At 47.5% G+C, this 16,167-nt stretch overlaps 1 protein-coding gene and 1 long non-coding RNA gene across 2 annotated transcripts in view; both read right to left on the bottom strand.

The window, feature by feature from the left end:
- Nucleotides 1-885, bottom strand: part of WNT6 (Wnt family member 6) — a 44,829-nt gene extending 43,944 nt beyond the window's left edge. The window contains exon 1 of the mRNA XM_081907180.1: nucleotides 68-885. The gene's annotated coding sequence lies outside the window, so the exon portion shown is untranslated. The remainder of the gene's footprint in view (nucleotides 1-67) is intronic.
- A 13,230-nt stretch (nucleotides 886-14,115) lies between these two features.
- Nucleotides 14,116-14,998, bottom strand: LOC309375365. The gene is made up of 2 exons (XR_014170860.1): nucleotides 14,702-14,998; nucleotides 14,116-14,275 (listed from the first exon to the last, which is right to left on the bottom strand). It is a non-coding gene; the product is annotated as an uncharacterized lncRNA (long non-coding RNA).
- Between the last annotated feature and the right edge of the window lie 1,169 nt (nucleotides 14,999-16,167).

Below are 16,167 nucleotides of genomic sequence, written 5' to 3'. Positions count from 1 at the left end.
TTGCATTGTGAGGCTGTAGTCCTATACTCTTACATGTGAACAAATCTTACTGAACAGTGGCACTTACCTCTCTGAGTAAATATGCAGAACTCAGACTGCCGGACTTTGCAGCAAGATCTGAAGATGATTGGAGATCACTGTTCACAAGCACTGCCTGCAACACAGATCATCACTGTGCCCATTTTACAGAGGGACATAAAGGGAGCCTCCAGACATTCATCTGCCTTGATGGAAGAGCTGGCAAACTGAACTCCTGTCTCCCAGGCTCAAGCCCCGGTTTGCAATGTACGGGTATTTGTCAATCAACTCATCTACATTTGTCTCCTTTGAAGTTTTCCCGCCTTGGCATAAAAAGCAAGGGAGAGGGAAACTATGCATGAGTCATATGAAATGAAACCCTTCTTGGTGACAAAATTTTATGATTGAAGGATGATTGCTTTGCTTTTGTTTTCCCTTTTCTTTTTAAAGAGCTCCAGCTCTTTCTATAAATAAACACTTTCAGAATTTCTTCCACGCTGGATATTATTTCCTCAGCAGCATTCCTCCTCCAGGTCCCCAAACCTGGCTTCATTAAAACAAAAACCAGATCAAATTGGGAGGCGGCAAGAAGACACACTTTGCCTGTCATTCTTTCCCTTCTTCTTTCTTCCCCTTTCCTTTTCGCGCCTTTCTTTAGCCACAGACGCCCTCATGGGCATTGGTGCCCCATTGCTACAAACGGGGGGGGGGACACGGGGGACCCCTCAAAACGAAACCCCAATGATAAACGATCCTGTGGACGGGGCGGAGCGAGCCCGGACTCCTTGGTGTTAGTACAACGGGAGCAGGAAGGCTGGGGCTGTCCATGAGGGCAGGCCTCAGAAAGGGCGAGGAAGGAGAGCAGGCGCTTCGAGCCGCCTAGGCCCAACCCCGACGAGAACTCTTCCCCGCGCCCTCCTCCCGCGCTGCTGCCTGCGCCACGCCCCCCTCCCGTTTTAGCCAAGGGGCCAGCGGGGCAGGTGAAGCCCCTTTATCTGATTTCCTAACCGCCCAAAAATCCCTTTGATGCCCCTTGTCCCGGGGAGTTCAAAGCGGGAAGAAAGCGAAACTCTGTTTGACGCAGCAGCAGGTGCGTCCGACGGCAAATCTCCATTCATCATCGCGGCTGCGTTGGGGTGGGAGGACCGCGGGGCGGGGGCGAAGGCAGACAGGCCGGCTGGCGGGCCCGTGCAAGAGCCCTTTGCCTTGCAGCCCGGGACACATACACACACGCACACAGAGCGAGAGCGCTACAAACACCCACAGACACCCCCACTCCTCGGTGCGGAGTGTCCAGATCCCACCAGCATCGCCTCGAGAGCCACCACCCGCGGTCAGAAATGCCATTCGTTATCATTGTTTTTATTGTTGGGTTGGAAGGATTCGAGCGCGATTATTGCATGATGATGTGGTCGGAGGCAGAGCTGGATAGTTCAATCAGTAGCATAGGAGCCAACTCCTAGGAGTCGAGGAGTCTTCGCCCTCCCCCAATAAAATATTTGAGGGGGCTGCCCCACCACAAGTTGATGGGCATTGCCATTCAAATAGTGTGCGTATATGATCCACTGTTCGGGGCGGGGCTTACTGCCCCCCCCCCCACGATGTTTTATTTAAATTGGCAACCCGATCAATCTCTTAATCTCAGGGCCATGGGTTGAGCTCCAAGTTGGGCAAAAGATTCTTGCATTGTAGGGGGTTGGACTAGATGTCCCTTGGGGTCCCTTCCAACTCTACAGTTCTAGGATTCTCGTCCCCCTCAACCCCCCTCAACGCACACATGTTCAATTTTTTGCACATAAGAGAGAACTCTCTGAGAGCTGGTGACTTGCCCAAGGCCATCCAAGAAGAGCTGGATGTGAGCCGGGGACTCAACAAGGCTTAGCCCAGGAAAACAAACTCTTTTGGAATACCAGAACTTTCAACTCCAGATCGACTTGTCACCCCCCAAGGGTGCGGAGCTACGGGGCGGGGCTTGTAGGGCGAAAGGCGTGGTCTAGGCGGTGCAGCGCTGCTCAGACATTTTAACAGGCTATGGACCCCGGCCAGATTGGTGTTTTATTGCGAGCGGTAGCAATGTGCCATAGTTGGTGGATTTATTCCTGTTCCACGATGCTTCCCCAATGCTGCCTCATTAATGCTGTCTGGAGAAGCAGTGTAGTGCAAGAGAAGCAGAACAATCCCCGGCCCGACATTTGTGGTATAAAAAGTTGGGAAATTTCAGAAGGAAGTTGGTGGATACACACTGATGGGAAATGGTGGTGTGGCCACTCCAAACCTTTTGAAGGTGCAAATATTATCGAAAGCGGGATCACGTATGATTTTCCTGGTAGCATCATGAGCTCAAACATTCATACATTGCAATGAAAAAGATGGGGGGGGGCTTCTGATTACATTGGGAGGGGCAGCTCCACGATTAGACAAACAGAGGTGGTTGCCTCAGCCAGGCTAGCCAGCTTTTTTTGAGTGTCCACAGATTTGTTTGTCATCTTATGTATTGTTATTACTGAATTTTTAATTCCTCAGAAAAATGCTTCTGGGATTTTCTGAGGTACCAAAACAACTTGGCTGACCTAAGGTACTTTATGCACCTTGACATGGACAGGGGTGTTTGCTACAGCACCTGAGGCAGTAAAAGGTCTTGGGTTGTCCCTGTTTCAGACACCAAGAAAAAGACCGACACAAAAGTGCAAAAAGGTAGACTGCCTCCCAAAATACATTTTCTTTTGCATGTGCTAGCATGAGGAACCTGTGATCATCCAGGTACTGCTGGACTTCATTCCCATCATCCCTAACCATTGGCCTGAGGGTGATGGGAGCTGAATCCAAAAACAGTACAAGCCAGACTTAATTTGAGACAGAAACCTGGGTTTCTCAACCCGATTGTTTGTAACATAATAAGTCACAATAAATTCATGAGTGTCAACAGAATATCAGCAGAATATCATTCTCTCTACAAAGACACTCCTGAGATTAGGAAGGAGGGGTTCCAGGCAGGCTCCAGCACAGCAGTTCTTGCTAGAAACAAACCACTGCCCTGCAGGTATTTCAACTCTGCCATCAGAATAAAGTTTTTTTTATTTCTGAAACAGCCTTGGGGGAAAATCCTGGCTTAGTGAAGGAAATGGATGACAGCAAAAACCCCTTGATATTGGTGGGAATCAGGAATGGTTTCCTGTAAAGAAGCTATGAATAATCTTTGGCCTTCCTGATTTTATTGAACTGCTTCTTCCATCATGTCTGACCACTGGCAATGCTAGCTGGGGCTGATAGGAGATTGAATCCAACATCTGGACTGGAGAGCGCCGGGTTCCCCATCTCCGCTTTAAAGGGACAAAAAAAAGAGGCTCACTGCACCACATTGTGTCCAGCATCCTCTTTCCCACAATGGCATTTCAGGGAAGGCAGCACATTCCCCATTGCTTGTTCCTCACAACTGGTATTCAGTGATACACTGCCTCTGAACGTGGAGTTTCTATTAAGTTATCACGAGTAATGGCCACTGATAGAGGGATTCTCCATGGATTTATCTAATCCGCTTTTAAAGCTGTGGGTTAAACCACAGAGCCTAGGGCTTGCCGATCAGAAGGTCGGCGGTTTGAATCCCCGCGACGGGGTGAGCTCCAGTTGCTTGGTCCCTGCTCCTGCCAACCTAGCAGTTCAAAAGCACATCAAAGTGCAAGTAGATAAATAGGTACCGCTCCGGCGGGAAGGTAAACGGTGTTTCTGTGCGCTGCTCTGGTTCACCAGAAGCAGCTTAGTCATGCTGGCCACATGACCCGGAATCTGTATGCTGGCTCCCTCGGCCAATAAAGCGAGATGGGCGCTGCAACCCCAGAGTTGTCCGCAACTGGACCTAATGGTCAGGGGTTGCTTTACCTTTACCTTTAAGCTCAAACTCAGCATGTTTTATGGGGGCAAATTCTGTATGGGTTTTTTGGTCTACCACGTGGGTAGGCAAACTAAGGCCCGGGACCGGGTGTGGCCCAATCGCCAATGGCGATCCAGGCATTCATGTGATGGTAATTATGGTGATGTACTCCAACTTTAACTCCCCCCCCCCAATGCTCTACATCAGATGCCAATCAAATGTATCCCTCCCTGCTGCCATAGAACCTTCTGTACCTGTCCACTCTCCCTTCTTTGTGATGGAGATGGCATTATGACATCAGAGACAAATGTTCCAGTATGTGAAATGTTTTTGGTGCACGTGCTTGCCTAAGTCACAACATAGGATTAAAGCTGCACTAAAGTCCAATCACCTTTCTTTCTCCTGTCCTTTCTCCCTAAAGGTATCAAGCATCGTTTTGATTCTACATGATCCCTCACATATGTGCATTTACTAAAAGTGTTAAGAGTATCTAAATAAGAGGCCTTCTAAATCCATCTTTGGGGATGCGGGTGGCGCCTAGGACTTGCCGATCGAAAGGTCGGCGGTTCGAATCCCCGCGGCGGGGTGCGCTCCTGTCGCTCGGTCCCAGCGCCTGCCAACCTAGCAGTTCGAAAGCACCCCCGGGTGCAAGTAGATAAATAGGGACTGCTTACTGGCGGGAAGGTAAACGGCGTTCCGTGTGCTGCTCTGGTGCCAGTTCGCCAGAGCAGCTTCGTCACGCTGGCCACGTGACCCGGAAGTGTCTGCGGACAGCGCTGGCTCCCGGCCTCTAGAGTGAGATGAGCGCACAACCCTAGAGTCTGTCAAGACTGGCCTGTACGGGCAGGGGTACCTTTACCTTTACCTAAATCCATATTTGCTAACAGGTGCTCATAATATGTAGACAATTCCTTTTTGAGAGAAGCGAACTCTCCCTTGTCCTGAGCAAAGCAACTTTGAAATATTTACATGTCTCCTTTCTCACACACTTTTATGAACTGAGCATATCCACTCCCTCCAGTATAGCTTACTACTATTTTAACCTTTTAGACTGCTCTCCAGTTGCTGTTTCCAGACAACCTTGACCCCTGACAACCCCTTTTAGAAATTAAGTAGGGATGATGAGCAACAACAAGGACTGTACTCTACTCCCATGTTTCACAGCCGATTACAACTCCTGGTGAGTCATTTGAATCCCGGTTACTTTTCTTTTTCTACATATAATTTTTATTAAATTTTCTGTTTTACAATTTAAAGTACTCATTGTTGCATCCTTGAGATATCAACGACTTCCCTTCTCTCTTTCCATGGTTCAGTTTGCATATCATAAATCCCTGCATATTTTACAAAAACTATACCATTCAGTATTCCATTATTACATCCATCAAAACTTATTTACACTGTTGAATTTATCTTAATGCTGCCAGCGTTTTCAGCTGTACAGTTATTCCCATATATTCAATAAACGTTTTCCAATCTTCTCTAAATGTATGTTCTCTTATTCTATATGTTAAGTTTGCAAGCTGCGCCTATTCTGTCAATTTAAACTGCCTAATCCCGGTTGCTTTTCAGTGCAATCCACCGGATCAAGGTGGGCAACTTTTTTAAAAAACAGTCGATCCCGTTGTTCTTCCTCATGCCTAAACTGGGGACCACCCCCCCCCGCCCCAATTTCTTTCTTAAATAATAGAGAGCCGGGGAAGGCCTGCCTGCCTGGAACCTTCGCGTGACTCCGCTTGCAGGAGCACAGCGACCCCTAGCAGCCAGCCTGCCAGCTTGCAAGAGCAGCCTGAGGGGCGGCGGTGGCGGCGTAGTCCGGAGGGCTGTGCCACCTGCCGCCCCTCCGGCGCGCTCCCTCGTTGCAGCGCCGCCTCTCTCCCCGCGAGGCGCCGGTCTTCGCGGCTGCGCCTCGGCCCCCGCCTGGAGGCCGAGAAGCTCTTGGCTTCTTCGCCGAGGCTCCGCTGTTGACAGAGGACCGCCCTCCTCCCCGGCCGCTCCGCCGACCCAGGGAGGGGCGGGAAGGGCCGGCCCCGCCGCGGGGAACGCTCGCCTGTCTCCAAGTCAAACAGCCGCCCGCTCCGCGGCCGCATACTTTCCCATCGCCCAGGCCGGCGCTGATGGAAGGCCGGTGGGCCCGGCGTCCCGCCGTGAGGTCATCGAGGCATGTTTGTGACATCCCCGGCCGTCTCCATAGCAGCACGCTGTGATGTCATCAGCACGGGGTCGCGACCTCGCGGCGGGCGGAGGGGATGATCTGATTGGAATAACAAAAGGCCCGGCAGAGAAGGTGGCGGCGCGGGGAGGAAGCTCCGCGCGGAGGCCGCTGGTGGGCCCGCCGGGGTCGGCGGGGTTTGCCAGGAGTCGCCCACTCCAGCCACACACGTCCAGCAGGGCGAGGGATTGGCTGGTTCGAGGCCTGGACTCCCATCACCCTGCCTAACTCCCAAGTTTTTAGGGCATGTGTGTGCAGCGCTGGCTCGCCATTCTACCCTTTCCCTGCAACCGAATAGCTAGGGATTAATTAAAAGTCAATTGGCAGTAAGAGGCTGTGTTCACACTTCAGCCCAGGACTCTTTTTTAACTCCATCAATACTAGACTCGCCATATTGACAGAATCGGTGAATCCCTCAAGTGTTGTAATTCCTATTTGCACCCTGTCCACAATGGCCAGCATTGGCTGAATGTTATTGGATGGGGAAAGGCAGTAAGACAAAAAAACGAGGCGTCTGTGGCCCTCCAGATGTTGTAGGACTGCAGCTCCCATCAGTCCCAACCAGCATTTTCAGCGGGCAGGAATGCAGGGAAGTCCAGCACCATCTGTGAACCCACAAGGTTCCTTGTCCCTGCTGTAAGAGAATTTCTTCAGTTTTTGCTCTTCCAAGAGGTCTTTTTGACCCTCCAGTTGTTGTTGGATTAAAATTCCATCATACATAGTGAAAGAAAGAGGGGGCTTTGCCCTGCCAGACTTAAGGCTCTATTATGAAGCAGCAGCTTTCTGCTGGTTAAAAGACTGCCTACTTCTTGAAGACACTGATGTGTTGGATTTGGAAGGTTTTAACAATGCTTTTGGTTGGCATGCATATTTATGGTATGACAAGGTTAAGATTAACAAGGTTTTCAAGAATCATATTGTCAGAAAAGCAGTGTTTAATGTCTGGACAGAATATAAAGACACTGGAAAATAAAACTCCAAGGTGGCTTTCACCATTGGAAGCTAAGGCCCGAAAAAGACTCAATATGGAGGCCAAATGGCCAAAGTATTGGGAAATATTAGAAAAAGATGGAGACAATTGGAAATTGCAGAGTATGGAGAAAATGAGAGATAAAGTGCGAGATTGGCTACATTACGCTCAGATTAAGGAAGTTTTTAAACTTGACAAAAAGTTAGGGTTCCAGGTGGAGAAATCGAAGTTGGAAACGGAATTGTTAGAGCCTAAGACTAAGGTACTTTCAAGAATGTACAACTTGCTGTTAAAATGGAACACACAAGATGAAACGGTAAAATCGGCCATGATAAAGTGGGCACAGGACATTGGGCACAATATCATGTTTGAGGACTGGGAAAGGTTGTGGACTACTGGGTTGAATTTCACTGCATGTAATGCTTTGAAAGAAAATGTAATGAAAATGATATATAGATGGTATATGACCCCAGTCAAACTTGCAAAAATATACCACTTGTCTGATAATAAGTGTTGGAAATGTAAAGAAAATGAAGGAACATTCTTTCACCTCTGGTGGACCTGCCCTAAAGTGAAGGCGTTCTGGGAAATGATATATAATGAACTGAAAAAGGTATTTAAGTATACCTTCTCTAAGAAACCAGAGGCCTTCCTTTTGGGTATTGTCGGCCAAGGGGTGGTAAAGAAGGATTGAACATTCTTTATGTACGCAACAACAGCAGCAAGGATACTTCTCGCGAAACACTGGAAAACTCAAGATTTACCCACACTGGAAGAATGGCAGATGCAACTGATGGACTATATGCAACTGGCTGAGATGACCGGCAGAATCCGAGATCTGGGAGAGGAGACGGTAGAAGAAGATTGGAAAAAATTTAAGATTTATTTGCAAAAACATTGTAAACTATGAATGTTAAGCAGGATGCTTGATTATAAACAATTTGGCACCATCAAAATAGATGAAGCGAAGTAGGAAGATAAGTTAAAATGTAAGAAAAAACAATTTTTCTTTTGGATAATTATTTGGCTAAATTTAATTGATAACCAGACAGTAAGGATGGAAGTAAGATAATAATTTGCTGGATTAATTTTCTAACATGGAAGGTAGGGGCGGGAGATGTGAGGAGGTCACAAGAAGATGAGAAAATATGTTATGTTATGTTATAACTTTATTTGTTTGCTATATTGTAACTTAAAAATCTCAATAAATATTTATAATAAAAAAAAATCCCATCATACATAAACATTGGTCTTGCTAGCTTGGGCTGATGGGAACTGGAGTTCAGGAACACCTACAGAGCCATGGGTTCTCCATCTTTGCTTTTTCTACTGGGAAAGCAAGGTCACAAAACAGTAGCACACACATATACCACCTCCTCCTCCAAAGCCCTTCTGCAGGGTGATGCCAGTAGAGCCTTGGAAGGTTTTCAGATGAGACAATTTTTTGCACAGATCCTCTGCTGCTGTGGGCCTATTTTATGTAGGGGGAACTTCCAGATGTTGCTGGGCTCAAAGTTCCATTGGCCCCAGCGAGCAGAGATGATGGGAGCTGTAGCTCAGCACAGATTCCCCATCACCAAATCAGAATACATCAAGAAAGGCGAGGAGCCTTATATATGTGCTGAGTATGGTCACAACCATAATTCTCTGCCTTGATTTTGAAAGGCAGAAGATGACCAACATCTTTGGACTCTGCTTGGAAGATGGAATGAAGGACAGGGTTATTCAACCTTTGGATCTCCAGATGTTGTTGGACTGCAGCTCCCATCATCCCCAACCAGCTTAGTCAGTGATCAGGGATCTGGAGATGATCAGATGGAGACCCAAGGCTGAAGAAGGCTGGCGTAGGCTATACTGCACTAGATGGGACAATGGTCAGACTTAGTATAAGGCAGCTTTGTATGTTCCTAACTACAGCACTGAGGTTGAAGGAGCAATTACACTTCCATTCCATACCCAATTGCTACCCACCTTGAGTGACAGGAGCTAGTAAGTCACTGCAAGCTGTCAGTTGATCTCATGAAAGGAGGGCAAAATAACTGCTTCAGATAGCAGAATTTTGCCATCATAAAAGGGCAACAAATAACCAATTCACTTATTTTGTTTCTTAATTACAACTGGGAGCACCATTTGGATCCCCCTCCCCTTGTGCATCAAAAGATATTGGGTTGGCCCTGATGCTCAGAATAGATTCACGCTCAAGTCTTAGCATGAATGCAAGTGTAGCCTACACAGTGTTATAACTGGCACAAATTCCTCCATTTATCTTTTTCTCCCTAATAATGGACTTGTACTCTCATCGTTACTTAAAGCACCATTCCTGTGGCGAAGGAGCAATTTCTTCTTGCGTCTTTGTGCCCCATGGGACTAAGATCAGAATGAGCCAGCAGGCATTAATAATACCAATAATACTAAGAGTACAGTGCATTTTGGAGTGTTCAAAGCACTCCACGTACATAATCTTATTATAATCCTTAAAGGAAACCTGTAAAATTGGGCAGCATTATTATCCCCATTTTGCAGATTAAGCAAGGCTGAGGCTTAAGAGAGAGCCGTTTGCCTGTGGCTACTAAATGAGTTCCCGGCAGAGACAAGATTTTATTCAAGGGGCCTCCTGATTCATGACTCTTAGCCACTATGATAGTGTCACAGTTTTAGCAGCTGGTAAAAGCTGAATGACACACAGATACTGTGACATGTTGTAAAGGGCTGTCGCATAATATCTAGATGAGTAAAATGGGGCATTTCTGTGATGGTGGAATATTTGCGATGGTGGAATATTTGCACTGCAAGGCAAGATAATACCATATTTTCTCAAATCTAATGCTCGCTTTTTTTTGGCCAAATTGCGAGAATTAAGGTGCACATTAGATTCGATGGCGCATTTACATTCGCCAAGAAATACTTTCTTTGGTTTCAAGGTTCTGAAAATGTGAGGTGCACGTTAGATTTGATGGCGCATTAGACTTCAGTAAATACGGTATATCCTGCTGGATCACCAGTCATACTGCCCCGCATAGATCTGTCACTGCTGAGATTCTGGAGTTCAGCATATGTTATTTTCCTATGATGATTATTGTCATTTATTTTTTAAAAATACTTATATACTGCTATTCATTAAAAACTGTCAAAAACAGTTATCAGATGTTACTTGATTACTGCAAGGAAGGGGAATCTTAGTAACAAGGGCTAAATGTGCTTCCCCCAGGCATCCATGTCTGGCCCTTGGGACCCCCAGGCCACACCCCTTTCTCCAAGCCACACCCATTACCAGCACTGCTTTGCACCCTCCTTGAGTGTTGTTACCTGGCTGGAATGTGGCCTTGAACTCTCATGATGCATCTGGCTTGTCTAGATGGGGGAGAGGAGGGGGTTTGAGTGTGCATAGAAACTAGTACTCTACTGTGTAAAGGTAACTTTCGCATTTGTTGCTCTGTCCACTAACGTGGCTCCTGGAAGACCACCCAGAAGGGTATGTGGCCCTTGGGCTGAGAGAAGGTCCCTTTTTGCAAGATTACAGAGAAACTAAGCCCAAACTGGCATGGTAAAGGAGTTGCTCCCCTTGGTCTCAATTCCTAACCTGTTTTAAAGGGCAGGGTCATTGGGCATCAATGGGCCGCTCTGAACCTGCTTAAAATAGCCACCTGTCCTGCAGGTCCATAGCATTTCCACACTGGAGGCAACCATTCAAACCAGCTCCCTGCTCTGCTTCAAGGGGATATCTGAACCAGACTCAGGCGGAGGCACAGTTCTCAAGCCCAGGGTGAAATGGCGCAACCTTTCAGGACTGTTAGGCTCCCCACAATCTCCCTTTTCAGGGGTTGCTGGTGTGCTGACTGCAGCGCTGAGGGCTGCGCAGTCTCTGGACGCAGCCACCTCCGGGCCTCTGCAGCTGGGAGCTTATCGAAGCAGGAGGCCCTTTCATGTCCTGCCGGCCCAGACAGGCAGATGAGCTGCCAGCAGGGGAGGGGGGCTGGCTGGCTGCTGAGCCAAAGCCTGTCCACAGATGACTGTAGGCTCCTGGCTATGTGTACTTGAGGGGCTCTTGCATCAGACAAGAGGCCTGTAGCATTAGGGTTGCCACATTTCAAAAAGGAAAAGCCAAGGCATTCCGAAAGTTGTTGTTGAGCTTTTCTTAGAGCTCCTTTTTTACGTGATTTTTTGATTGACTTGTCTAAGATCCAGGACAGAGTGCCAGACGTATGGCAACCCTAGCATACACACCTTCCTTGCAACAACCCCAGCTCCTTGTGCTTGATGGGGGGGCCTGTGAGTTAGAGGAATCTTGCGTAAGGCTCTCAACCAACAGAAAACTTACATGCTTAATCTGGGTTCTAACCAGTTCACTGATAGCGTTTAAATTCCTTTACGGATTACAAAATGGTTACTACCCACTGTTGGAGGCAGTATGCCTCTGAATGCCAGTTGCTGGGAACCACAGATGTGCTCAGGGGCTTCATCTGCCCCTCAGCCGAATCTCAAAAGCTGCCTGCATGGATCAAGTCAGACCTGGCAAAAGTGATCTTTTCCTTCTCCAGCAACCCATTTGGTGGGGGGGGGGAGACAAAAGAGGTGCCAAAGTGAAGGAAAGAAAGTGGCAGACAGAGAGCGAAGGAGAGGCTGTGTACACACCAGAAATTTAAAGCACATGGCCTCCCCCCAAGAATTCGGGGAGCTGTTGCTTACCCCTCACAGAGCTATGCTTCCTACCACGTTTCAGAGACTACAGTTCTCAGGATTCTTTGGGAAGACTAATGTGTTTTCAATGTATAGTGTGCATGCAGCCAGAGAAAAGGAGATGGTAGAGAGAGGCGGGTAGAAAAGGTTACCTATCCTTACAGTAAGGTAAAGGTAAAGGTACCCCTGCCCGTACGGGCCAGTCTTGACAGACTCTGGGGTTGTGCACCCATCTCACTTAAGAGGCCAGGGGCCAGCGCTGTCCGGAGACACTTCCGGGTCACGTGGCCAGCGTGACAAAGCTGCATCTGGCGAGCCAGAGCCGCACACGGAAACGCCGTTTACCTTCCCGCTGGTAAGCGGTCCCTATTTATCTACTTGCACTTAGGGGTGCTTTCGAACTGCTAGGTTGGCAGGCGCTGGGACCGAGCAGCGGGAGCGCACCCCGCCGCAGGGATTCGAACCGCCGACCTTTCGATCGGCAAGTCCTAGTCGCTGAGGCTTTAACCCACAGCGCCACCTGCGTCCCCAAAGTAAGAAGTAAGGACTGCGTCCAAAGTAAGGACTGCGTCCTTACAGTAAGGAGACTGCGTCCCCAAAGTAAGGAGTAAGGACTGCCCCAAAGTAAGGACTGCGTCCTTACAGTAAGGAGACAGCAACAAATCACAGCTTAGGTCCTACCAAAGCATAGGGCACAGACCCAACTAGGATTGTTGAAAGGGTGGCATGAGGTTTCTGAGTCCTTAAATCTGGGCAGCCCACTTGCCAGCCTCAGGCAAGGTGGAATGTGGCAACTGTTGTGTGTGAGAGAGAGTGTGCAGGAGTTGATTAAGCGAATGAAGCAGGAAAAGAGAGGCAGAGTGTAGGAACCAGCAGAGATGGGGGGAAATATAAGTTAAGGCAACGGGGGAAGCAACCAAGTATACTCAATGAAAGCAGGACACCAGTGGTGGTGGTTACAGAAAATCTAATAAGTTCCAAAGGAAGCATGATCTCACAATGTTTGAGAAAACTCTGGCATAGGGAAGATCTATAGCTGAGGAGTGCATTACTCAGATAACAGGGTTAATTTCTTAAATAATCAGAAAGGCCCACACTGCTAGATTAACCATGGATTAGCATTTCTGTAGGCATATCATGAAAATGATGGTGTGCACAACAGGCTTGGGGAATAGTCTCACAAAACTACACACAAATCGCACCAGTCTTTGAGCTGGACATGTTTTTTCCAAGTTTTGCTTGCATTTCCAGACATAGGTTAGGCTCATGAGAACACATTTCTGCATTTCACACAGGAATGTTTTGAGGTTCTGAGGATCTCCAGGTCTTTTCCTACGGTCTTCCTTCCTCAAACAACTTGAAACGTTGGCAAAGCCTGCAGAGTCAAGTGGCAGCAGTGTGGTCCAATGCACAGTGTAGTCCAATGCACAGCAACAGGTCAGGAGATGCAGCTGAGTCTCTGTTGCTCTCTCTCTCCACCCTTCAGGTCGACAGAGGGTAGCCCCAGCCACCTTCTCCCTCAGCCTCGATGGGATGCTTTGTGGGAGCCCTGCAATTCCTTCAGGCATCAGCAAGGCTTTGCAAACCAACCGCCCCAGCTTCCTTGTCCCTGATTGTGTTTTACAGTTATGAGCCTCGCCTGCGTAGGAGGCATCTAGCAAGGGAAGGCGGCCAACTCTGACTGGAGACGGAGATAAAAATCAGGTTTGCTTAGGGCTGAAGGCAAGCAGCCATATGCAACAGGGGCAGGGACGCTGCTGCCTCCTTGGCTCTGCAAATTCACTCCCCACCCCCACCCAAGAGGGTTTTTAAAAGAATGAGCTAGAAAGTCTGTAGGATGCACAGTGTGTGTGTGCTTTCTTACAGCTGGGGAGGCCCCCCTTTGCAACTCTCCACCAGACAGGACATATCTCGACTGGGATGTGGCTGCAGAGCACAGGGTCAAGGGCCAGGCCCACTTGCTCCGTGATTATTAGGCGCACTGTCCCGAGGCTTCTTGGAAAACGCTTCTCTTTGATACTGTCTTGTAGGCACTTCAAGCCCTAATCAGCCCAGCCCACTTGAAAGGGAGACACGCAACTCTTTGGGGACTGGGCCTTGTCACTGCCAGGATCTTCCTGATGAGAAGGACTGGGCTGCACTCTCACTGATATTGACCTCGGCCTGTATGTTTTGCAAACTGGGGGTGTGCTCTGCAAGGTTTTAACCCTTTCCTTCTTTAGAACCTCAGCATCAACGAGGAATGAGACAAAAACAAGCAGCAGCAACCCACACAGCAGCAACCACCGAACCATAGCTGATGGTGGAATTCAAAGCACTGGTTTGTCATCATGCCCACCCAAGCAAAATGGAGATAGCGGGAAGCTTGAGGACAGTCATCTGAGATATTTATGGCAGGAAATCACCAGTATGTGCTGCTGAACAGCCACAAGTGCAATGAACAGCAGCTGCAGGCTGCCATAGTCCTGGGGTGTTAGTTCATTTGCTCTATCTCTCTCTGAAAGGCAGCACTCTGTTTCACAAAGAGAACCTGAAAGGAAACCAGGAGTTGACAATTAAGCAGTGAGAGGTGTGTGTGTCTTGTGTGCAACAGTACAAAATGTGTGGTTCTCCACCTCCCTCTGGTGGCTGTTCATAACATAAGAACCCTGCTGGATCACTTCCCACTTGTGGTTCTCAGAGGCAGCTGGTATTCAGAGGCATACTGCTTCCACTACTACAGATTCTGGCCTCTGATAATTAAGAAAGAGAAAGAGAAAATGTTGCTAGCCCTACTCTGGGGCCCTTCAGCTGATGGATTATGGTACACCGCTGGACTGCTTCTTGAATGCAGCAGCAGGAAAAGTGGATCCTGAAATACATGTTTGGGATGAAGGTGGGTCTCTGGAAAGCAGGGTTCTCTTATTTATTTATTTATTTATAAAAAATATTTATATATCACTATACAGAGGCATACCTCGGCTCCCTTGCACCTTTGCCTTTGGCAAGGAGCTGTATTGTTGCCTCTGAAGCAGGAGAGAACATGGACCAGAAATTCAAAAAGCTTGCTTTTTGTTGCCTTTTGCGCTCTGTCCGTTACTTCCTCTGTGGCCATTGGGGTTGGGTCTGTTCTTTTCTGCCTCACCTTCTCCTCTATCAGTCCATCTGTCTGCCTGCCTGCCTCCACTCACCTCTTTCCATTCTGCCTCCTTCCCTCCTTCCTCCCTTCTCAACTTGAGTGGCATTGACTGAGAGCATGGCAAGCAAACTGTACCTTCTGTTTCTCCCAGCAGCAACCGCTAGAGGGATACAGAGAATTACACATTTTGAACAGGTAGGTAGCCGTGTTGGTCTGCTGTAGTCGAAACAAAATAAAAAAATTGTATCTGAAGAAGTGTGCATGCACACGAAAGCTCATACCAATAACAAACTAAGTTGGTCTCTAAGGTGCTACTGGAAGGAATTTTTTAATTTTGTTTTGACTATGGCAGACCAACGCAACTACCTGCCTGTAACTAGAACTATGGAAGGCACCACATTGAGCCGCATGAAATGGAAGTCCATCAACCTCACCAAGAAAAAAAAATCATTGTATCTGAAGAAGTGTGCATGCACACGAAAGCTCATACCAATAACATTTTGAACATTGAGTCACTATATAGTGTTTGGTCTTGTTTTCAATTATCAGTGTCTATTTTATCTTAGTGGCTATAATTGGCTTTGAAAGCCAAGTCAGGTAAAAATAAACAAACAAAGAGAAGAATAGTAGAAGAATAAACACAAACACTTTCCCACCAAAGCCCTTGAAATATAGGTTGCAAGGACAGGTCTACCACAAAGCAAGCAATGTTAAGCAGGTTTTCCCAGGTGACAGATTTGTTTTCCTGCCTCCAACCTCCATTTAGTTTCTAAACTGGATAAATCAGTTCCATTCAAAAGGGAAGGTGTGGGTGTCTTCTTCATTTTTTCATTTCTCATGCAAAAAATTATAGGACCAGTACTAAGAGTTTACATTCTCTGCCGTAACTACACTAGTACTGTATTGCATTGTCTGAAGCAGGAGCACTAACATCACAATTTTTGTATGAATGATGCATTGTTGCTGCCCTCTTGTGGATGCACCACTTCAGCTGAAACATTAGGCTTTCTGCCCTAAAATTGAAATACAATATGAAGTGAGCTGCCTCTCCCATGGAAATTCCTCCCCAGCTCAAAATGGAAAAATGAGATCTTGGTACCTGCATAATCTGCATTCACAGAATAGTCCCTCGAAGGCATTTACCCTAAAGGTGCATGCTTAAAAGTGGTTGACTCTGAATTGGCAGTCAATGTGTTGCTTTCTCTCTGTGCAAGTGACATGAACATTGTAATTTAGAAAATGAGACCTTTCTGGATAAAGAACTAAAGGAATTGATTCAACTGCCATGCCAAGTTTGAAGACAG

Source organism: Podarcis melisellensis (genome assembly GCF_964234715.1).
Source record: "Podarcis melisellensis genome assembly, chromosome: 1".
Classification (NCBI taxonomy): domain Eukaryota; kingdom Metazoa; phylum Chordata; class Lepidosauria; order Squamata; family Lacertidae; genus Podarcis; species Podarcis melisellensis.
This window is presented reverse-complemented; position numbering and strand designations above follow the sequence as displayed.